The sequence below is a fragment of the Fukomys damarensis genome, unplaced genomic scaffold (assembly GCF_012274545.1).
Source record: "Fukomys damarensis isolate Sample0158 unplaced genomic scaffold, DMR_v1.0_HiC HiC_scaffold_26, whole genome shotgun sequence".
Taxonomy (NCBI): Eukaryota; Metazoa; Chordata; class Mammalia; order Rodentia; family Bathyergidae; genus Fukomys; species Fukomys damarensis.
The window spans coordinates 34498356-34506704 of NW_022900938.1; the positions used below are offsets into that span (position 1 = coordinate 34498356).

The following is an 8349-nucleotide window of genomic DNA, read 5'->3' on the forward strand; positions in this document are numbered from 1 at the left end:
TAAACGAGCATGAGTAGAAGTAGGGAATTTAAGCTGGATATAGTGGTACTTATCTGTTAGTTCCAGCTACTTGGAGAAGCAGGAAGATCACTTAAGCCCAAGAATCTGAGGCCAGCCTTGGTGATATAACCAGATAATATCTCCAAAAGAGAAAATAAGGGGAATTTATTTATTTCTCAGCTGGTGGCAGCATTTCTTTGACTGGAAACCTAGATCTTTCCCTTATTGAAAACCCCAAAATCAACATATCTTGCTTCCTATCAGATTGTTAAGAAGGTGCTGTAATAAATAAGACATAGTAAAAAGATAAGCAATTAAAGCCAGTACAACTGGAATGAGCAATATGATGATAGAGAAAATGATGCAACTTGTAGTGATTTATAAATCTGTTGGACAAGAATCAGTTAAATTATGAGATCTACACAGATACCTAAAGAGAAAGTGCAAAATTATAAATAAATGCAGAGTACAGTGGTGCCAGGATATAACATGAGGAGGAATGAAACTAGCAAAATTGAAGGAACTAAAATAGGGTTATTTCCTTCTAGCACTTAATATGAATTTTGACTCAAAAATGCATAGTGTGGTATTATATATATATATATATATATATATATATATATATTACAAAAAGATATCATTAAAAAATAGCAGTAGCAGTGGCAGCGGCAGCAATAGAATTTTAACTGAGAGTAGCAAGCCTTTATTTAATACTAACCTTTAAAGTTAATGGCAGAGAGAATTTACTCCTGCAACTAGCATCTTCCTTCAGAAGATAATTTTCAACATGGAGATACCTTCATGAGAGACATGAAGATAGTAGCCTTGTAATAAAGATGGTAGGTTGGACGTACGTGTTTACTTCATCTAAGTGCTGTAAAAGAAACATTTTTTATTTTTATTTTTCTAATTGAGTTAATTGGTACATTTTAGGTATACAGTACAGTTACATTCATCATTAGGATCTTGTACCTTTACATGACAGGTCTTGGTTCTCATTTTTTTCCCCTTCACACCCTCCTTCCCTTCCCATTTACTAACACATTATTTCCATTTTTTAATTTTCTCATATTTTTTCTTTGCCTTTATTACCTTTCCCCTACCTTTCCCACTTTCCCTACACCTTTAGCCCTTTTCTTCCTTTTTCACATTGTCAATTATATCATTAGGATATTATGTACGATTATAGTTTTTTTACACCAGAGAAACTATTTGGTATTTGCATATGTGTGATTTATTTATTTCACTTAGGAGTATATCCTCAATATATATCCATTTTCCTATGAATGAATCTAATTTCTCATTTTTTATGGCTGAGTAGTATTCTATTTTATAGAAAACCCACATCTTCTTTAACTAGTCTTCAAATGATGGGCAAATGGGCTGTTTCCAAGTTTTAGCTATTACAAACTGTGCCGCCATAAACATAGGTACACATATATCACTGTGATGTGATTCTTTTAATTCTTTTAGAAAGATACCCAGCAGAGGGATGATTGGGTCAAATGGAACCTCTAAACCTTGTTCTTTGAGGTATCTCCATATTGATTTCCATAGTGGTTGCATCAGTCTGCACTCCCACCAACAATGGAGAAGGGTTCCTTTCTCCCCACAACCGCGCCAACATTTGTTATTGGTTGATTTCTTGATAGCAGCTATTCTTTGTGGGGTGAGGTGGAATCTCAGTGTTGTTTTCATCTGCATCTCTAGAATGACCAGTGATGTGGAACATTTTTTCATATATTTACTTACTGCTTTTACTTCTTTGTCTGAGAAGAAACATTTTTAAAAGGGCATAAGCAAAGAAACAAGGAAGAGGGCCAGGGATTTAGCTCAGCAGTTTGGTGGCCTGCCTCACAAGCGCAAGGACATGAGTTCGATCCCTGGTACCAAAAAAAAAAAAAAAAAAAAAAAAGGAAGAAATAAATAGTAACAAAATTCTGGAAAATGAAAAAATCAGTAGTATCTAATTTTCCAGAATGAGAGAGTTAAATAATCAGTCAATAGTGATGAAACCAAGAAAAAACACAGTTTACACCTTTGAAAACTCCAAAGGATCAATAATTACCAGTTTTAGATATCTCTAGCAAGAAGGGAGACATTTTCAGGTGCTAATGAAGCACTATACATGAAATCTTCATGGAAATATCTATTGTTTATTAAGCATTCATTAAACTTGAAGTATCTGTTTAGTCAGATTCTTCAGGGCCCTTTTTAAATTCATTTTGTAAAAATACATTTACAGTACATAATGATTACTTTCATCATGGGGAGTTGTTACAAATACCTAATACGTCTCTTTCTTAATACAGTCAGGCAGCAGTGCTAACATGTCATAATAGAAGGTTGAAGTCTGTCCTCTCCATGCATAAGAACGAGTCTCTGGACTTAGGGAAATGAGACACTCTTGAGGGTGGCTTGTTCTTTGGTCCTAAGTGCGTTCACACTGTTGTGCAGTCCTCACCACAATTCATCTCCAGAATCTTTTCATCTTGGAAAACTTGAATGCCTACATTTATAATAATGTTCCTTCTTCCCCCTAAGTCCTGTCAACCACTGCTCTACTTCGTGTTTCTAATCATTTTAGTGCTCTAAGTGCCTCATATAAGAGGGATTGTATAACATTTATCTTTTTGTGACTGGCTTACTTCTCTTAGCATAATGTCCTCATTGTGCATCCATGTGGTACGTGTCTGGATTTCTTTCATTTTGCAGCTGAATAATATTCCTCTGTGTCTGTATCTCTGTATTCACTACATTTTATTTAAATCCACTCACCTGTCAATGGATACTTGAGTTGCTTTGCTCCTTCAGTATTCTGATAGCAGCATTTTAAAATCACATTTTTATTTTATTAGATAGTCTAAACTTTTACTGCATGACAATATTTAAAATAGTTAAAAACTGCTCATATGCTCATGTTTAAAATTCTTTGTGTCAACAAATAAACTGGTTTAGTTTTATAATTTTTGTTCTCATTCAGAAAAGAGATAATTATATCCAGTTTGACATTTGTTATATTTTCTTGTCTTAACATAGGTTTTAAAGTAATAAAGACATCTTGATGTGCCATTTAAGAATTTAAATTAGATAAATGCAGGATTTTGTGAAGGTCTTTTTTAAGCGCATTTGTTGAATTATCATTTTATATCCTTCATTGGCTTATGTTGCCCTTATTACACCTCATGGTTCTATTCTTTAACAAATTAAAACATAAAAACATCAAAACCAACATGTCAGCCAAGGGTAATTGTCCATGCCTGTAATCTTAGCTACTTGGGAGGCTGAGGCAGGAGAATTTCAAGATGGAGGCCAGCCTGGGCAATTTAGCAAGAAACTGAATTAAAAGAAATAAAATTAAAAGGCCTGCCTGGGATGTAACTCAGCAGTACAGTGCTTACCTAGCATGTGTGAGGTGTGACCTGGGTTTGATTCCTAATATGTTTTTGTTTTTGTTTTTGTACCGGTGATCAAACTCAGGTCCTTGCGCTTGTGAGGCAGGCCACCGAACCGCTGAGCTAAATCCCCGGCCCTTGATTCCTAATATGTTTAAAAAAAGTCATCTTTACTATAACTGTGTTCAGCTGTATGATGATTCAAGGATTGAACATTCTAATCTGATTATCACTCACTATCGCACATTATATGCATTTATGGTTTTCAGCCCTGTTCTTTTTTCCTACTAAGAAATGTTATCTTATTTATTAAAAATTAAATGTAAACATACTGTTACCCATTTTAAAATACAAACAGTTTGAAGCATTTTTTGAAACTCTTTGAGAAGTTTCCTTTTAAAGTACTGTATATACTCCTAAGTGAAATAAATAAGTCACCCATGGGTAAATACCGAATAGTTTCTCTGGTGTGAATAAACTATAATAGTACATAAGATCCTAATGATATAATGGACAATGTGAAATAGGAAGAAAGGGGCTAAAGGTGTTGGGAAAGTGGGAAGGGTAGGGGAAAGCTAATAAGGGAAAAGAAAAAAATATGAGAAAATGAAAAAATGGAAATGAAGTTTTTGTAAAGGGTGAGGGGAAGAAGGGTGAAGGGAGGGCAGGGACAAGGGGAAAAAATGAGAACCAAGACCTGTCATGTAAAGGTACAAGATCTCAATAATGTATGGAACTGTACTGTATACCTAAAATGCACCAATAAACTTAATGAGAAAAAAAAAAGTACTGTATTGAATTGCGAGCTCCTTGTAGATGAGACTACCTTTTTCATATGTATCTGTTCAGTGTTGAAACTTAAGCCCTTAAACTTTCTTACAATAAATACGCAGCTGAATTTCTTTGTGGGGGGTGGGTGGAGATAAAATCCAGGGACTTCGCAGTGAGCTACATTCCCAGCCCTTTTTATTTTTCTTTATTTTTTGAGACAGGTCTTGCTAACTGTTGGGTTCAAACTTGCTATCCTCCTGCTCAGGTTCCCAGAGAGCTGGAGTTATAAGCAGGCACTATGTTGGATAATTTCACACATACTGCAATTCAGTTATTTTGGTTTTTTGTTTGTTTGTTTTTTCTAATGTGCCATTTAAAGGTAAGAAATTAATATGTAAGAATTGGGGACCAATTTTGGAATCACTATAGCAATAGTAAATTGTTTATATTTTTGCCACATAGATATAGTTAATACTGGTTAAAGAATAAACCAGACAATTGCAATAGCTCCAGACAACTTCTTAACATAGGTTTTACAATAAAAGCTGAAAAAATTATTAATTTTATTTTAGTCAAAACATTCATATCTTTAAAGAGCTGGATTCAATTTAAATTTTAAGTGCATTTTTGTAGGTAACAGGAACCACCTCTAATCTATTTTGTCTAATTTTAAGAACTCCACTATGATTGAATATTGAGTATTGGGTTTATTTAGCAAAATAGAGAAATCATATCATTAGAATTCTTCAAATGAAACAATGGTGTGTTTTAATAAGAAATAAGTGATCTTGGAGATCAAAGTCCATGAATGCAACAAAATATTTTCCCTCTAAATAAGAATTTACCATGCTTGAACATGGATTGTACCTGCCAATTTAATTGTATCTTTAGTTGAGCATAATGATAATTATGAAGAATTAAGAGGAAGCTTTGATATATCACTTTTAATTATTTGTCAGCATACTTTTTAATAAAAGAAATAAGGAAAATTACTAAAAATTAATGTCCCGCCTTAGTATATTTGCTAAATTTAATTACTTTCCTACAAAAATTTTAAAAATTTCTAATTTTAATATTATGTTTTAGGATAAAAATTGTTTCAGAATGTAATTTAAATTATACTTTAATATTTTATGAAATATTGATTTACTTTATTATGTTTATACATTTCTCCAGGAACATACTTCATTAACCCCTTTTATATTTGACATCATGTCATAAGAATAAATATAGTTTTTACTTGACATGATGAGGAATTATTATGCAAAATTCTCCTAATTCTTACTAAAGGATACTTAATGATTAGTATTGCAGGGTCAATTTTAACATTGCTGATTCGGCCTTTAATTTTATGGCAGTTGTGTTATCACTTGTACCTGTTGAGTAAAAGTAATCATTTCTGTTTTTCTGTTTTTTTGAATAATGTACTTTGTATTGCTCAACTTTTCATGAGCACAGAAATTGTTAAATCAGTCAGATTAATACTGTTTCGAAACATTGACTGCCTTTACAACTTCAAGTTTGGGGAAAATTAAAAGTTGAATATATATAATTATATAAAGCTGAAAAGAGTATTAAGATGTATTCAAGTCCACCATTCTCATTTGAGGAAAACCGAACTACTGGGTGACTTTTTCTGTGTTACACAGCTATTCTAATACAGAGACTGTGGTATTAGTGTGTCACTCTGAATCCAGTACTCTTTTTCTGGAAATTAGGTGACTTTATTTCTTTTTAATGTATTCTGTTTTCTTTTACATATTGTTTTAGAAAGAGGATCACATTTCATGCTCATTTCTCCTAATAGTATCACGGTGTCCCACATCAAGATATGAACTGTTGGCTTTACTTTGTATTACTCTTTCTCCTTTGACTCCAGATATCAAAACTTAGAAGTACCTGTAATCTATCTTCAGTATCTTTCACATCCTTTGTTTTTCTTTCATTCCCACCATTACACTATTCAGTTCATGCTTAGATAGCTATATTAGTTTACTTACTAGTTTCTCTGTATCAGGTATCATGTCTCCTCTTCTTACTCATTGTGGATAACATTGCTACATTAACATATCTGAGATCATGATTTCTTTTTTCACATCTTTATGTATGCTTGTCTTTTTTTTCTGAAAACTTTTTTCCTACCTCTTCATGTATATTCAAATGCTATACATCCTTCAAGATCTAATTCAACTCTCATTTCCTTCTTGGTAATGGTCTAAAGGAAATATAATTTGAAAAATCTGGGGTCAGATAGTGTCTCTAATCACTTGACATCTAGACACATGGTATCATATTACTACAGAGTGCTATAGTGGAAGAGACTTTAGATGCCACTTGTTTTATTCATTTCACTTTACAAGTGAATAAGTAGTTTTCCTGAAACTATAAGTATTTGGAGGGTTCAGGCTTCAGTCTCCAACCTCTAATTTTAGACTTTGTGTTCTCAAGTGCCTTGTCTTTTTACATACTTTTCATGAATTGGTGAATTTATTATTTCCCAAACTTGAGACCAAAACAGTCTAGTTTTAAATTGATACTATGCATAATTTACACATCAGTAGAGCTAATAGAAAACAGTTTCAGAGAAAAAGTAGTATTTTAGGTAAAAATTTATTTCTATTTCTACAGATACTAATGGCTAAAAAATCATACTATTTTTGTTTGAAAGTGATGGAACTCTGTTTAATAGTTTTGGTGTTGTTATAAGCAAAATAATTGGAAATAAAGTTTAATTGAAAATCTCTGGTTTTGTTTTATTGCTAGATTAATGGGTTTCTCTGTTCACAATATTAAAAACACTAGAGTACAAAAGTAGAAATTTTATCAAAATTTCTCTGTTGTTTTAATGCTGTCAATTTCTAAGGAATGAACATGTTTCATAAAAGTATAATCTTAAAGCCAGTCACAGTCCCAAACACCTATAATGCCAGCTATTCAGGAGGCTGAGGTAGGGGGATTACAAATTTTCTTTAAGGCCAGCCTAGGCAACTTGGCAAAACCCAATAGATTTGGGAATGTAAGTGCATGGTAGAGTTGTTGCCTATCATTTGTGAACGCCTTGGTTTAATCCTCAGTACCACAAATAATAATTTTGAGGGGCTGGAGGCGTGCTTTAATGGTAGAGTACTTACCTAGGCTGTTCGAGGCCCTCAGTTTGATATCCAGCACTACAGATAGAAAAGAAAGAGAAAGAAAAGAAGGAAGGAAGGAGAAGGGGAGAAAGAAAAGGGAAAGGGAAAGAAAAAATTTTGTAGTACAATTGTATTAAACAAATATGATATGATATTGTTGACTTAGTTATTTGACCATTTTGAACATTACTTTGTACCATCTTTTAGATTTAAAGTACTATGGTTCTATCTGATTTAAATTATATAAGTAATATAATAAAAATTATAGGAATTTATACACCTTAAAATTCCTTTTATAATTCAGCTTGAATAAAAATGGTACAGTAGAGGGCAGCTTAAATACCTTTCCAGTGAATAAAGTATGGACTTCACTCTTGTATTGTGAATATATGTATCATCTGCTATAGATATATTACAGAGGTGATATCAAGGTGAAAACAAGCTTGCAGAATAGTTTGAAATCATTGATATTCTGACTTGGAGGCTGTAAGTGGCTCAGTAGCAGATGGAGTCTTTGTCAGGGAAGAAAAATGGCAGCTTTGGAACCACATACATGTTTTTCTGGCAGTCCAGCAAATAGGCTGTGACCTTCTTGTATTCAGGAATCTTTTCTGTGCTCTGATAAATTGTCCTCTGCATTTATTCATCTAAAGTAGATAAATAGTAGTCATCACATTCTAATACAAATTGAGGCATTTTATCTATGAAGAAACATAAAAATATGCTATATTGTGTACTTTTTTAAAGAACTAAGCTTTTAAGGAATCTTGTACTTATTGGTATCAGAAGAATTTTGCAGTCAGTTTGCAAGAGTAAAAACACTGCATGGAGTTTGAGAACTATTTGTTTTAGAATCACAGAATATTAAATTGTAAAATTTGCTAAAAGTCCTAGACCAATCCACTTATTTTACTGATAAACTAACCAAGGCTCAGAGACTGTGATGTAACCAAGACCAATTAGCTAGTTCATGGCTTTTAGAAAAGAACTTGTTATACTAATAAAATACCTTTAGTTTTTTGGGTTTTTTTTTTTTTTTTTTTTTTTTTTTT

General features: G+C 32.6%; 1 protein-coding gene across 13 annotated transcripts in view; it reads left to right on the forward strand.

The window, feature by feature from the left end:
* Nucleotides 1-8349, forward strand: part of Baz2b (bromodomain adjacent to zinc finger domain 2B) — a 354073-nt gene that overhangs the window by 159931 nt on the left and 185793 nt on the right. The window lies entirely within an intron of this gene.